This window comes from Saccoglossus kowalevskii, chromosome 10 (genome assembly GCF_978046115.1).
Source record: "Saccoglossus kowalevskii chromosome 10, keSacKowa6.1, whole genome shotgun sequence".
In the NCBI taxonomy this organism is placed as follows: Eukaryota; Metazoa; Hemichordata; class Enteropneusta; family Harrimaniidae; genus Saccoglossus; species Saccoglossus kowalevskii.
Window position 1 is genome coordinate 31,419,074 of NC_140650.1, and position 17,831 is coordinate 31,436,904.

Consider the following 17,831-nt stretch of genomic DNA (forward strand, 5'->3'; position numbering starts at 1 on the left):
GGATGTTGTTTACACTTTAATAATAAACTAAATCCAAGCTCTACACATAATCAGCAAAAATGACTCAGTTGAGTAAGCTGCTGTCCAATGTCCATTAATATCGAAAATAATAATCAAATTGCTAGCATAGATTACTTTTCAAGTCACTGACCGACTAACCTATATATACGTTTCAAGAAAGCCATTACAAGTTCACCCGTAGATATAACTAAATATAACCCGTTATTTTTTTAATGTAGCTTAGTTAAGTCATCTATAAACTGATGTTTATAGACCGATTATAACATATATCATAATATACGAGAGACACATTTAAAATGTACATAATGTTTTTTGCAGTAAATAAGCTATATGAGTTTTAAGAATATGTAAATTATTTCTAATGTATTTCAAATTCGCATAACTGTCACGTTTATGATATATGAGAGAGCTTTTCAATGTAATACACTATTGAAATTAACAGCGGAATACATCGTATATATTAACGAACGAGACGATACCTACATGCTATGCTTATAAATACCCGATATTCTGACAACAATTTATCTTGGGATAAATTCTTAGACGCAAATAATTTGCTGGAGAAGTGAACAAGATTGTGGATTTGGCGAGTTGTTGCAGATTAAGAACGATACGTTTACTACCAGTAATGAAATTATATGAAAATTCCACCGATTACGTTGTCGTTGGTGAAATGGTTTTGTCATCCGGGAGTCGATCAGTATACGTTTATAGAAGTGAAGCTTACGAAGAAGAATGTCTTCTTCACCTGCCTGAGCTTTAAGTGCTTTTGGGAAATTCAATAGAAGACGTAATAATTTAAAGTTAATTGTGTTATCGGTTGGCTTATTGTTGCCCAAACGGATCATTTAATTGTGAAAGTTTGGTATTTTTTCCTGATTTGCAGAAAAATCTGAATATCGCGTTTATCAACTTGTCTTTTTTATTTAGTTCTTATGCCGTATTCAAGATGGCTGCCCCATAAAGTGATCAATCGGTTGACTGTGATTTGTACATTTTAAGGAAGACAAAAATATTGGCAAATTTATTAGAATTAGATGATGGCGGATTTTGCGTGTTATATCTTGCAGCTTGGCCGAGTGTGTGACATATATTTTGACAAGGAATCACCACGTTCTCACCGTTCTAAAATAAACTGATAATACGGTCCGTTAGGATACAAAATGCAAGCTACCACTGATGATGACATATGACCTCACTAATATTAACACGCATAAATACATACACATTTATATGTAATGATGTTGTGAAATTTTCAAAAAAGAACATGGCCTTTCGACGGTCAGTGCCGTGCGTAGAGTGTGGCGTGTGACGGTCAGTGCCGTGCGTAGAGTGTGGCGTGTGACGGTCAGTGCCGTGCGTAGAATGTGGCCTGTGACGGTCAGTGCCGTGCGTAGAGTGTGGCGTGTGACGGTCAGTGCCGTGCGTAGAGTGTGGCGTGTGACGGTCAGTGCCGTGCGTAGAGTGTGGCGTGTGACGGTCAGTGCCGTGCGTAGAGTGTGGCGTGTGACGGTCAGTGCCGTGCGTAGAGTGTGGCGTGTGACGGTCATTAATTTTCAATTTGTTCACAGTATTGCATAATGGTAATGCTTGGTACAGTAGACACTCTGTCAACAAAGTAAACTCAAACGAGATCGTTCGAGTAATAAAACATAACATATACAATTTGCAGCTGGAGAAGGACAGTGGGCTTATCTAAATGGACGTCCATCAAGCATATTTGTACGCAATTGCTATAAGTGTTGTAATCCGCTTATTGGGAGAAACAGAGTTTCATCTTAAATTTGGACGCTGTAGGTAATACAATACTTAAAACGAAAAACGACCCAGCTTGATCGCCAATATATGAAAAGGTAAGATGTGAGAGTGATCCTTAAATCAGTTTAGCAGGGAAAGACGCACTCTTGAGGTTTTAAGGCAAAAGAAAAAATTAGACATTTTTACACTGTTCTACCGTAGTAGAACGCAAGGTTATTTAAAAACCTGAATTTGCATATGTAATGATCGACCTAACGTAATTGTGATTTATATCATTACTTAACTGTACATTGAATCCCGTTACATATTGCCAATATTTATTTCGTGACCATTCACCAGACATACACACAATTGTATTTCTGATGAGATTGGTTTTAAAAAAGGACGCTAAACTCATATCTAACTAGTGTGTAGTTATTTTAATAATATTTAGATACTAATTCAGTGCTATATGTGGCGTGGAACGTACGTTTTCCCATATGCAATGTATTATTTTTAGAATGATATCGACCCAATGGGCTCAATTTATAGCAACACTAATCACTTTAGTGCAATCTTGACCTAAGTCATCACTCAAACATGTACACTCGAGCACATATCATATTGTGAATAATGTGTTTAACATGTTCTTTAGTCATTTTGTAAATAATATATGTGTACCAAACGACTATTACCGACGTTGAATTTCACTGATGTTTTCTTCTGTTCTTAATGTGTGGCGGTTTTTTTTTGTAATTGTTTTTTAATACAATTAGGGTATACTATTCAATTCTAGAATCGACGAAGTGTCAAGAATTTTCAGCAAGATATTTAATTGTTTATTTGCAATCTATAATATAATCACAATCTATATGCTAGGTTTTATATTGTTGTAACTCTCAGTGGTCGTCAGTAGATTTGTGAAACTAGTTTACTTTACACAGCGATCTTCCGACTAATTCTCGTAACGTGTAATTGATATGAACAACCTATCTAGTCACGTTAACCCAGATTCTTTTAATTCAAGGTACTTTTCAATCGATAAAAGGAAGGACATAGATTTGAAAACATTTTCTTTTCGTTCATATCTGTATCAAGAGTGCGTAAGTTATTATACAAATAGAGAAAATGAGTATTACGTGAGGAAGTAATCTCCACCATCTTAACCAAGGTGAAACATGGTGTTTCATACACTATACCATTAATCATTCAGAGTTACAAGTAATTTATTGACCATATCAGTCTTAAGGCTGGTTTACACGAGACCATTATTGAGGCAACGCACCAAGCAACTCAAGAGACTCGGCGACAATAACGGTTAATAGTATACGAGGCAGCTAACTGTGGCGAAGGGCGACTTTGTTGGCAAACAAACATCGTGACAGGGTTTCAGGCGATGTTGCCTGGTCCAACATGACATGTGAAAAGAGCTGCATGGTTCGATGCCTCATGAATCGCCTCGTTTTCAATGAAAGATTGCTGCCACATTTTAACGCTCTTGAAGCAAAGGTGTTATACATACAAGTTTTGATTTTATAAAAATATAAAAATGTTTAAGGTTCGTGATAATATATTGGGCGGGTTGGTAATCGCAATACGGCAAATCATCAATTTGTGATAATGTTTAAATTTAATTATTTTGAGATCAATTTATTGAGGTCTGTGAGTTGAATGCCAACAGGCTTTTGGGTGACAATAAATACGATGATTTATATGGAACTTGAACTTTAGTAAATATTAATCCTAATGTCAACGTGCAATGTCAAATGAGAAGCACATAGGGAACAAAGGCGCCAGTGCTGTTGTTTCGTCACCTAATTTGTAAATTTAGGTGCGTGTTTTAAATAATTATGAGGTTTGTTAGTTTTGGGAGGCATTTCCTACGTACATAGTCAGTGATAGATGCATGTTGATATTCTACAATGATTAATAACTAAGTAATATGCTGGGTAAAATACAATTATGACAGTACGTTTGGTTTGTCAGCTTCACGAATGACATTAAACTGAAATGCCCAATTGCATTTTGGGTTCATTTGTATACATTTATAGATTCCCTATATGACTTTACATTTATGAAGTTGTGGTTCACACTATACACTATTCCTATTAGTTATGCCCTCCAGCGACAGGGTTTTTTGTGACGTCAATCGGTGAAAGATAGTGTTTCGAATCGGCTGTGAACGTCTTCCTTATTTGGAAAATGTGTGTCATATTTACGTCACATTCGAATGCTTCTTTTTTGACATTGGACACAACAGTAATTGACCGCGTGGTGGAAATGGAATGGTGCACGTGATGTACCGCCCAACACACCTTTACTTAATAATTGCGCCCTCAGTGATGAGACACTTTTATGATGTGAATGGGTGACACGAAAGTCACGATCGTTTAAAGGGTGGTAGTCGTCGCGCAGCGTTTGTGTGACATTTATGTTGCTAAACGTTGATTTTCCCACAATCCAATGCGCTCTTGCACTAATTACCGACTTGCACTAATTACCGCCGGTGACATCTTTGATACCTTCTAATCACCAACTAAATTACCTAGTTACGTCTCAGTGTAGACTCGTTGGTCTGCACATGGAGGTACTAATCTGTTTATACCTACATGGTCTGCAAAACAGTTAAAATCGCCATCTTTGTTTAGATGAGACTCACATATCGCGCATGCGTGGTGCGACGACCACCGCTCTTTAGAGCAATATCGTTATGGTTTTGTTACGTAGACGTCCAAGAATGAAGATTTTTGAGAGATTTTACTATATTCCAGATGACGAATAACTCCACAGCCAAACACATTGTCGATTTGAAAGGCATTGTCTTCATCCATACTTATGTTGACGTCACATTACTGATTCGTCACGAGAGGGCTCGTTGTACAGTAACGGTGTATTGGGTTACTTTTTTCCCAATACATTCCCTACAATCGGGAAAATATGTTTAACAATAGAGCTATCATCTCTACGTGTGAGTACGCTCGACGTACATACTTCTTTGCAATACTTGGTCCGGTATTCTCGCAATGAGCTCATAATCGCGTAACATTCTTTAAAACTCGGATCCTTGACATTGTAAATTTACCACAATCGCATAAGTTTAACATTAGATTTTTATCCATCAGTAGTAGTGATCAGTAACGAGATAAGGAGTAATCAGTATAGTAACCCCTATCTCAAGGGTTATAATTCACGAATTATCATACACCGTGTTTACATCATATTCCTTACATTTGTCTCCAAACGAAGACAACAGGTAAGGATCACCAAACTGATGGGTGTCCCAGCAACGGCCATATTGATGTTTAAATAGACAATCCGTCAAAACACTGTTACTGCTGATTCAAATAAAAAACAAAAGAAATAACAGCATAAAGTCATACATAATTACCTATTGAGTGAGCAAATGCTTAAATGTTCCTTTTTCTTTCTGAACTTTACGATTTCACTACATTACGAATATTTTTTTTTAATTAAGCGCTCATTCTTTTGTTTTGTTGCATCACGTGATCAGAATGCATATTATATTAATGATCAATACGTTATCTGTGCTATGACATCATTGGAATATCTGATAGACATATACAATGATACATTATAAATAGCCGTTGAAAAGTATTGATTCTCTCTACATTGAAACCAGAATATCTTACTCTAGGCATGCAACATGACCTTCTTGTCACAGCGTGAGTGGCGATAAGTAAGTAAAGACATGAGGCATATAGTCACAATTCTAAGTAAGTGGAGATCATATGACCTTGTCAGTAGCTAACACCGAGGTACTGATTGGATTGACCCCGTTACTCACACTCGCAGTGTCCCCTGTGTGTGCGTGGAAGCTTAAGGTGGATGTCACGGAGATGAACGCTCATTTGAGCAAAGGCGGCGGCACGAAATGTTGCATGGAGGGGCGAGATCTGCTCATCATCCCTTCGGCGCGAGCTTACTTGGGGGATCCATGGGCATATTCCCCCTTAAAAATTTTGAAATCTAGACCCTCTGAAACGCTATTTCTTGCATTTTCTTGCAGTTTCAGCTTGATTTGCGAGGGGGCGACGCCCCTCCAAATTTTTTTTACAAAATTCTCTTATATATTACTCATGATCCATAAAAATCAAATCACCTAATTAGATAATTATGGATTCCGAATCATTTTCCCTGAAAATGTGGAGTAGATTTAATTCTAGTATACGAGTACGCTTCAAAATGTCGACAATTTTAGTGTGTTAATTGTCTTATTTATACATGCTTTGAGTGCGATTCTTCGTGCGTGGTAGTTGTCACCTACACATTTGCAGAAATCTACGTACAGAAGCCGGAAATGTTTTTGTTTAGGCCGTGGGCGTATTTTTCAAGTCACATTTATATTAATATCCACGTATATTACACTATATCCGCTATTAATGATAGATAATCCGTAAACTATTCTGACACCTACAGATACAATCCTAGTAGTTCCATATTTAAAGGTCAACTCAGTTCAGTTACATATTTTATCTTTCAGCCTCACATCTTTGCATTTCTAGTGAATAGTCAAAAGTCTACAGTGTGTGTTTTATTCAACACAGGTTTGATTATTGATAGCAAAGGCATTCTACTTAAACGATTTCGCGTGAACCTAGCCATCTATTAATATGTAAACCGTTGTCCTTGCCTCCTTGTCCGCGAGAAATCGCTAACATGGGAAAGACGTTGCAAAATACACATTGATATGGTACATCCAAGTCTGCGTCCGTGGTATCATTTGCTTTATGAGCGACTTTTCTTGGACACGGACGCAGACACGGGACACGTGGTCATATATATCAATATAAAATATTGGATCCGAGTTACACTCGTTTTGAATATAATCCTCGCTAATAGTTGGGAATTACAAGCAGAGTTATAGTTGGTGTTCTCGACTTAGAATCACCTGCGATGTTTTTGAATGATAAAGTATACCTACTATATGACAATGTATGCATCGTGGACAAAGACAACGTGAGCAGCGAGTTAGCAGTAGAGGTAGTGATTAAATCCATAATTAATTATTTATTTATTTATTTAATTAATTATAAATAATTATTGGTTTAACAAAGAAAAATCTTAAAGGTATTATCTAAGAGTGTTACTTTGATTCAACGTCATACCTAATCATGCATTAAAATCGTAAACCTCTCAATAACTCAATAATTATACAAAACCCTTTTTTCAACTCCGAAAGACAACAAACCAACGACTTACAAATAAAAAGACAAAAAAATACTACAAGACAAAACAAGAGACATCTAACTGACGACTGACGAAACAATAGACATCTAACAGATGACTGACGAAACAAGAGACATCTAACTGACGACTGACGAAACAATAGACATCTAGCTGATGATTGACGAAACAATAGACATCTAACTAATGACTGATGAAACAATAGACATCTAACTGATGACTGACGAAACAATAGATATCTAGCTGATGACTGACGAAACAATTGACATCTAACTAATGACTGACGAAACAATAGACATCTAACTGATGACTGACGAAACAATTAACATCTGATGACTGACGAAACAATAGACATGTAACTAATGACTGACGAAACAATTGACATCTAACTAATGACTGACGAAACAATAGGCATCTAACTAATGACTGACGAAACAATAGACATCTAATTAATGACTGACGAAACAATAGACATCTAGCTGATGACTGACGAAACAATTGACATTTAACTAATGACTGACGAAACAATAGACATCTAACTAATGACTGACGAAACAATAGACATCTAACTAATGACTGACGAAACAATAGACATCTAACTAATGACTGACGAAACAATAGACATTTAATTAATGACTGACGAAACAATAGACATCTAGCGGATGACTGACGAAACAATTGACATATGATGATTGACGAAACAATAGACATCTAACTAATGACTGACGAAACAATAGACATCTAACTAATGACTGACGAAACAATTGACATCTAACTAATGACTGACGAAACAATAGACATCTAACTGATGACTGACGAAACAATTGACATCTAACTAATGACTGACGAAACAATAGACATCTAACTGATGACTGACGAAACAATTGACATCTAACTAATGACTGACGAAACAATAGACATCTAACTAATGACTGACGAAACAATAGACATCTAACTAATGACTGACGAAACAATAGACATCTAACTAATGACTGACGAAACAATTGACATCTAACTAATGACTGACGAAACAATTGACATCTAACGAATGACTGACGAAACAATTGACATCTAACTAATGACTGACGAAACAATAGACATCTAATTAATGACTGACGAAACAATAGACATCTAGCTGATGACTGACGAAACAATTGACATATGATGATTGACGAAACAATAGACATGTAACTAATGACAGACGAAACAATAGACATCTAACTAATGACTGACGAAACAATAGACATCTAACTAATGACTGACGAAACAATTGACATCTAACTAATGACTGACGAAACAATAGACATCTAACTAATGACTGACGAAACAATTGACATCTAACTAATGACTGACGAAACAATAGACATCTAACTGATGACTGACGAAACAATTGACATCTAACTAATGACTGACGAAACAATAGACATCTAACTGATGACTGACGAAACAATTGACATATGATGACTGACGAAACAACTGACATCTAACTGATGACTGACGAAACAATTGACATCTAACTAATGACTGACGAAACAATATATCTCTAACTGACGACTGACAAACTAATAGACATGTAACTGACGACTGACGAAACAATAGACATCTAACTGACGACTGACGAAACAATACACATCTAACTGATGACCGATAAAACAATAGACATCTAACTGACGACTAACGATTTATGAACGAAAGGTACAACAATGAAAATATTATCAACATTATAAAACAGAAAATAAGAACCTCTGCCCTTTGTAATGATTCAATTGATCGCAGTCACCGTTTGACATTTAGGTAATTGTGTCCAAATCGTGCAACATATACCTTTATTAGTTGTCAGTTATAGGAAGGGATTGCATTTATCAAATGTGATGAGTATATTATTACTATTTTATAATAATAACGTGGCCAGTATATCAAAAGACTGTTGAGTTTGACATATTATGGGCATTTCAAAAATGGGCTCAACGGGACAATTACAGATATATTTAGAGTAACGTCCAGCTGCCTTGACTTCAATAAGTGAATGCCAGGAAAACATACACAAATAGATTAAGTACTCTTATATGCCATTTACAATGAACTTGTATCCATCAATAGTAGTGATCAGTAACGAGATAAGGAGTAATCAGTATATTAACCCCTATCTCACGGGTTATAATTCACGAATTATCATACACCGTGTTTACATCATATTCCTTACTGTAGTCTTCAATAGACTGAAGACAACAGGTAAGGATCACCAAACTGATGGGTGTCCTAGCAACGGCCATACTAAACTTTACATACGTACTACGTCAAAACATCGGTACCGATTACTTAAATATATCTTAATTGCCAAGTGACTCTTTTAATGTTACTTTTTAAATAATTCTCACAAACATATATTTTTACTTTTTATTTAGTGCTTTATTATTGTCGTTACTTTCTTTACAATACATTAAAAGTAAACTTATTATGTTCCACCAATCCATTATATTGTTATATCACGTGACTGATGTGTGCAACAAATTCTAATGATGCATTGTCTCTGTTGGCATTTATGTGTGAAATTATATGTGAAGATTTGCTGGTTATTCCTCTCAATAACGGCAACCTACACCTAGTGGTCTGTTTCTGTCGACGTACGGTATACACCCTCGGCATAACAACGGCCCGCGCGACAAGAGAAACACAACAAGTAAATACATATGCTCTTCTAATTAAATCTGACGCATGTAATTTGAGTTTTGGAGCTCTACTACCAATCATACAGTACCTTCCTCTGATGGTGCACATTTTGTCGAATAAACAGTAATTATACAAAATCCTTCCTTCAACTTCGACATCCTACACACCTTTTAACAGGAGCATCACTGCAGTCGAGAGGAGATTTTCAGAGAGGAACACAGATTTTCATCTTCTATGCCAAAAGCATAAGTAGCAATTTTAATTTGTAATGCAACTAAAAAGTGTAAAATAAGTAAATGTATTGAGCTTAATCATAACTATTTGAACCAACCATTCGTTATATAAAGGAATATTTGGTAGCATGTATCGTCCGTGGCCAGTGTATGATATAACTATTCTTAATAAATTATTTTGAAACTGTTTCTACTGACGAAACAATTGACATCTAAGTAATGACTGACGAAACAATAGACAACTAACTGACGACTAACCAAACAATCGACATCTAACTGATGACCGACGAAACAATTGACATATAACTGATGACCGACGAAACAATAGACAACTAACTGACGACTAACCAAACAATCGACATCTAACTGATGACCGACGAAACAATAGAGATATAACTGATGACCGACGAAACAATAGACAACTAACTGACGACTAACCAAACAATCGACATCTAACTGATGACCAACGAAACATTAAACATCTAACTGATGACCGACGAAACAATAGACATCTAACTGATGACTGACGAAACAGTATACATCTAACTGATGGCCAACGAAACAATAAACATCTAACTGATGGCCAACGAAACAATAGACATCTAACTGATGACTGACGAAACAATAGACATCTAACTGATGACTGGCAAAACAATAGACATCTAACTGATGACTGACGAAACAATCGACATCTAACTGATGGCTGACGAAACAATAGACATCTAACTGATGGCCAGCGAAACAATAAATATCTAACTGATGGCCAACGAAACAATAAACATCTAACTGATGACTGACGAAACAAAAGACATCTAACTGATGACTGACGAAACAATAGACATCTAACTGACGACTGACGAAACAATAGACATCTAATTGACGACTGACAAAATATACATCTAACTGACGACTAACGAAACAATACACATCTAACGGACAACTAACGAAACAATAGACATCTAACTGACGACTGACGAAACAATAGACATCTAACTGACAACTGACGAAACAATATACATCTAACTGACCACTGACGAAACAATAGACATCTAACTGACGACTGACGAAACAATAGACATCTAACAGACGACTGACAAAACAATAAATATCTAACTGATGGCTGACGAAACAATAAACATCTAACTGATGACTGACGAAACAATCAACATTTAACTGACGAGTGCCGACAAAATATACATCTATCGACTGAGGAAACAATTTACATCTAACTGGCGACTGACAAAACAATTGAAATCTAACTGACGACTGACGAAACAATTGACATCTGATGACTGACGAAATAATAGACATGTAACTGACGACAGATGAAACAAAAGACATCTAACTGACGACTGACGAAAGAATAGACATCTAATTGGCGACTGACGAAACAATAGACATCTAACTGACGACTAAAAAAAAAATAGACATTGGAAGACTGACGAAACAACAGACATCTAACTGATGACTGACGAAATAATAGACATCAACTGACCACTGACGAAACAATAGACATCTAACTGACCACTTACGAAACAATAGACATCTAACTGACGACTGACGAAACAATCGACATCTAACTGACGACTAACGAAGCAATTGACATCTAAGTGACGACTGACGAAACAATAGACATGTAACTGACGGTTGACGAGACAATAAATATCTAACTGATGACTGACGAAACAATTGACATCTAACTGGCGACTGACAAAACTATAGACATCTAACTGACGACTAACGAAACAATATACATCTAACTGGCAACTGACGAAACAATAGACATCTAATTGACGACTGACGAAATATACATGTAACTGACGACTGACGAGTCAAAAGACATCTAACTGACGACTGACAAAACAATAGACATCTAACTGATGACCGACGTAACAATAGACAACTAACTGACGACTAACCAAACAATCGATATCTAACTGATGACCGACGAAACATTAAACATCTAACTGATGACCGACGAAACAATAAATATCTAACTGATGGCCAACGAAACAATAAACATCTAACTGATGGCCAACGAAACAATAAACATCTAACTGATGGCCAACGAAACAATAAACATCTAACTGATGGCCAACGAAACAATAAACATCTAACTGACGACTGACGAAACAATAGACATCTAACGGACAACTTACGAAACAATAAACATCTAACTGACGACTGACGAAACAATAGACATCTAACTAATGACTGACGAAACAATTGATATCTAACTAATGACTGACGAAACAATTGACATCTAACTAATGACTGACGAAACAATTGACATCTAACTAATGACTGACGAAACAATTGACATCTAACTAATGACTGACGAAACAATTGACATCTAACCAATGACTGACGAAACAATATATCTCTAACTGACGACTGACAAATTTGTAGACATATAACTGACGACTGACGAAACAATATACATCTAACTGATGACTGACGAAACAATTTACATCTAAATAATGACTGACGAAACAATTGACATCTAACTAATGACTGACGAAACAATTGACATCAAACTAATGACTGACGAAACAATTTACATCTAACTAATGATTGACGAAACAATTGACATCTAACTAATGACTGACGAAACAATTGACATCTAACTAATGACTGACGAAACAATTGACATCTAACTAATGACTGACGAAACAATTGACATCTAACTAATGGCTGACGAAACAATTGACATCTAACCAATGACTGACGAAACAATTGACATCTAACTAATGACTGACGAAACAATTGACATCTAACTAATGACTGACGAAACAATATATCTCTAACTGACGACTGACAAATTAATAGACATCTAACTGACGACTGACGAAACAATAGACATCTAACTGATGACCGACAAAACAATAGACATCTAACTGACGACTAACGATTTATGAACGAAAGGTACAACAATGAAAATATTATCAACATTATAAAACAGAAAATAAGAACCTCTGCCCTTTGTAATGATTCAATTGATCGCAGTCACTGTTTGACATTTAGGTAATTGTGTCCAAATCGTGCAACATATACCTTTATTAGTTGTCAGTTATAGGAAGGGATTGTATTTATCAAATGTGATGAGTATATTATTAATATTTTATAATAATAACGTGGCCGGTATTTCAAAAGACTGTTGAGTTTGACATATTATGGGCATTTAAATAATGGGCTCAACGGGACAATTACAGATATATTTAGAATAACGTCCAGCTGCCTTAACTTCAATAAGTGAATGCCAGGAAAACATCTTATATGCCATTTACAATGAACTTGTATCCATCAATAGTAGTGATCAGTAAGGAGATAAGGAGTCAACGATATAGTAACCCCTATCTCACGGGTTATAATTCACGAATTATCATACACCGTGTTTACATCATATTCCTTACTGTAGTCTTCAACAGACTGAAGACAACAGGTAAGGATCACCAAACTGATGGGTGTCCTAGCAACGGCCATACTAAACTTTACATACGTACTACGTCAAAACATCGGTACCGATTACTTAAATATATCTTAATTGCCAAATGAAGTGACTCTTTTAATGTTACTTTTTAAATAATTCTCACAAACATATATTTTTTTCTTTTTGTTTAGTGCTTTATTATTGTCGTTACTTGCTTTACAATACATTAAAAGTAAACTTATTATGTCCCACCAATCCATTATATTGTTATGTCACGTGACTGATGCGCGCAACAAATTCTAATGATGCATTGTCTCTGTTGGCATTTGTGTGTGAAATTATATGTGAAGATTTGCTGGTTATTCCTCTCAATAACGGCAACCTACACCTAGTGGTCTGTTTCTGTCGACGTATGGTATACACCTTCGGCATAACACCGGCCCGCGCGACAAGAGAAACACAACAAGTAAATACATATGCTCTTCTAATTAAATCTGACGCATGTAATTTGAGTTTTGGAGCTCTACTACCAATCATACAGTACCTTCCTCTGATGGTGCACATTTTGTCGAATAAACAGTAATTATACAAAATCCTTCCTTCAACTTCGACATCCTACACACCTTTTAACAGGAGCATCACTGCAGTCGAGAGGAGATTTTCAGAGAGGAACACAGATTTTCATCTTCTATGCCAAAAGCATAAGTAGCAATTTTAATTTGTAATGCAACTAAAATGTGTAAAATAAGTAAATGTATTGAGCTTAATCATAACTATTTGAACCAACCATTCGTTATATAAAGGAATATTTGGTAGCATGTATCGTCCGTGGCCAGTGTATGATATAACTATTCTTAATAAATTATTTTGAAACTGTTTCTACTGACGAAACAATTGACATCTAAGTAATGACTGACGAAACAATAGACAACTAACTGACGACTAACCAAACAATCGACATCTAACTGATGACCGACGAAACAATTGACATATAACTGATGACCGACGAAACAATAGACAACTAACTGACGACTAACCAAACAATCGACATCTAACTGATGACCGACGAAACAATAGAGATATAACTGATGACCGACGAAACAATAGACAACTAACTGACGACTAACCAAACAATCGACATCTAACTGATGACCAACGAAACATTAAACATCTAACTGATGACCGACAAAACAATAGACATCTAACTGATGACTGACGAAACAGTATACATCTAACTGATGGCCAACGAAACAATAAACATCTAACTGATGGCCAACGAAACAATAGACATCTAACTGATGACTGACGAAACAATCGACATCTAACTGATGGCTGACGAAACAATAGACATCTAACTGATGGCCAGCGAAACAATAAATATCTAACTGATGGCCAACGAAACAATAAACATCTAACTGATGACTGACGAAACAAAAGACATCTAACTGATGACTGACGAAACAATAGACATCTAACTGACGAAACAATAGACATCTAATTGACGACTGACAAAATATACATCTAACTGACGACTAACGAAACAATACACATCTAACGGACAACTAACGAAACAATAGACATCTAACTGACGACTGACGAAACAATAGACATCTAACTGACAACTGACGAAACAATAGACATCTAACTGACCACTGACGAAACAATAGACATCTAACTGACGACTGACGAAACAATAGACATCTAACAGACGACTGACAAAACAATAAATATCTAACTGATGGCTGACGAAACAATAAACATCTAACTGATGTCTGACGAAACAATCAACATTTAACTGACGAGTGCCGACAAAATATACATCTATCGACTGAGGAAACAATTTACATCTAACTGGCGACTGACAAAACAATTGAAATCTAACTGACGACTGACGAAACAATTGACATCTGATGACTGACGAAATAATAGACATGTAACTGACGACAGATGAAACAAAAGACATCTAACTGATGACTGACGAAAGAATAGACATCTAATTGGCGACTGACGAAACAATAGACATCTAACTGACGACTAAAAAAAACAATAGACATTGGAAGACTGACGAAACAACAGACATCTAACTGATGACTGACGAAATAATATACATCAACTGACCACTGACGAAACAATATACATCTAACTGACCACTGACGAAACAATAGACATCTAACTGACGACTGACGAAACAATCGACATCTAACTGACGACTGACGAAGCAATTGATATCTAAGTGACGACTGACGAAACAATAGACATGTAACTGACGGTTGACGAGACAATAAATATCTAACTGATGACTGACGAAACAATTGACATCTAACTGGCGACTGACAAAACAATAGACATCTAACTGACAACTAACGAAACAATATACATCTAACTGGCAACTGACGAAACAATAGACATCTAATTGACGACTGACGAAATATACATGTAACTGACGACTGACGAGTCAAAAAACATCTAACTGACGACTGACAAAACAATAGACATCTAACTGATGACCGACGTAACAATAGACAACTAACTGACGACTAACCAAACAATCGATATCTAACTGATGACCGACGAAACATTAAACATCTAACTGATGACCGACGAAACAATAAATATCTAACTGATGGCCAACGAAACAATAAACATCTAACTGATGGCCAACGAAACAATAAACATCTAACTGATGGCCAACGAAACAATAAACATCTAACTGATGGCCAACGAAACAATAAACATCTAACTGACGACTGACGAAACAATAGACATCTAACGGACAACTTACGAAACAATAAACATCTAACTGATGACTGACGAAACAATAGACATCTAACTAATGACTGACGAAACAATTGATATCTAACTAATGACTGACGAAACAATTGACATCTAACTAATGACTGACGAAACAATTGACATCTAACTAATGACTGACGAAACAATTGACATCTAACTAATGACTGACGAAACAATTGACATCTAACCAATGACTGACGAAACAATTGACATCTAACTAATGACTGACGAAACAATATATCTCTAACTGACGACTGACAAATTTGTAGACATATAACTGACGACTGACGAAACAATATACATCTAACTGATGACTGACGAAACAATTGACATCTAACTAATGACTGACGAAACAATTTACATCTAACTAATGATTGACGAAACAATTGACATCTAACTAATGACTGACGAAACAATTGACATCTAACTAATGACTGACGAAACAATTGACATCTAACTAATGACTGACGAAACAATTGACATCTAACTAATGGCTGACGAAACAATTGACATCTAACCAATGACTGACGAAACAATTGACATCTAACTAATGACTGACGAAACAATTGACATCTAACTAATGACTGACGAAACAATATATCTCTAACTGACGACTGACAAATTAATAGACATCTAACTGACGACTGACGAAACAATAGACATCTAACTGATGACCGACAAAACAATAGACATCTAACTGACGACTAACGATTTATGAACGAAAGGTACAACAATGAAAATATTATCAACATTATAAAACAGAAAATAAGAACCTCTGCCCTTTGTAATGATTCAATTGATCGCAGTCACTGTTTGACATTTAGGTAATTGTGTCCAAATCGTGCAACATATACCTTTATTAGTTGTCAGTTATAGGAAGGGATTGTATTTATCAAATGTGATGAGTATATTATTAATATTTTATAATAATAACGTGGCCGGTATTTCAAAAGACTGTTGAGTTTGACATATTATGGGCATTTAAATAATGGGCTCAACGGGACAATTACAGATATATTTAGAATAACGTCCAGCTGCCTTAACTTCAATAAGTGAATGCCAGGAAAACATCTTATATGCCATTTACAATGAACTTGTATCCATCAATAGTAGTGATCAGTAAGGAGATAAGGAGTCAACGATATAGTAACCCCTATCTCACGGGTTATAATTCACGAATTATCATACACCGTGTTTACATCATATTCCTTACTGTAGTCTTCAACAGACTGAAGACAACAGGTAAGGATCACCAAACTGATGGGTGTCCTAGCAACGGCCATACTAAACTTTACATACGTACTACGTCAAAACATCGGTACCGATTACTTAAATATATCTTAATTGCCAAATGATGTGACTCTTTTAATGTTACTTTTTAAATAATTCTCACAAACATATATTTTTTTCTTTTTGTTTAGTGCTTTATTATTGTCGTTACTTGCTTTACAATACATTAAAAGTAAACTTATTATGTCCCACCAATCCATTATATTGTTATGTCACGTGACTGATGCGCGCAACAAATTCTAATGATGCATTGTCTCTGTTGGCATTTGTGTGTGAAATTATATGTGAAGATTTGCTGGTTATTCCTCTCAATAACGGCAACCTACACCTAGTGGTCTGTTTCTGTCGACGTATGGTATACACCTTCGGCATAACACCGGCCCGCGCGACAAGAGAAACACAACAAGTAAATACATATGCTCTTCTAATTAAATCTGACGCATGTAATTTGA

At 35.8% G+C, this 17,831-nt stretch overlaps 3 non-coding genes across 3 annotated transcripts; all 3 read right to left on the bottom strand.

Moving 5' to 3' along the window:
* Positions 1 to 9,068: 9,068 nt before the first annotated feature.
* On the bottom strand, positions 9,069 to 9,217 carry LOC144345222 (U8 small nucleolar RNA). The gene has a single exon (XR_013419332.1). It is a non-coding gene; the product is annotated as a U8 small nucleolar RNA (small nucleolar RNA).
* Positions 9,218 to 13,181: 3,964 nt separating this feature from the next.
* On the bottom strand, positions 13,182 to 13,330 carry LOC144341780 (U8 small nucleolar RNA). Its single transcript, XR_013418657.2, has one exon. It is a non-coding gene; the product is annotated as a U8 small nucleolar RNA (small nucleolar RNA).
* A 3,874-nt stretch (positions 13,331 to 17,204) lies between these two features.
* Positions 17,205 to 17,353, bottom strand: LOC146738016 (U8 small nucleolar RNA). The gene has a single exon (XR_014930817.1). It is a non-coding gene; the product is annotated as a U8 small nucleolar RNA (small nucleolar RNA).
* Positions 17,354 to 17,831: the final 478 nt, after the last annotated feature.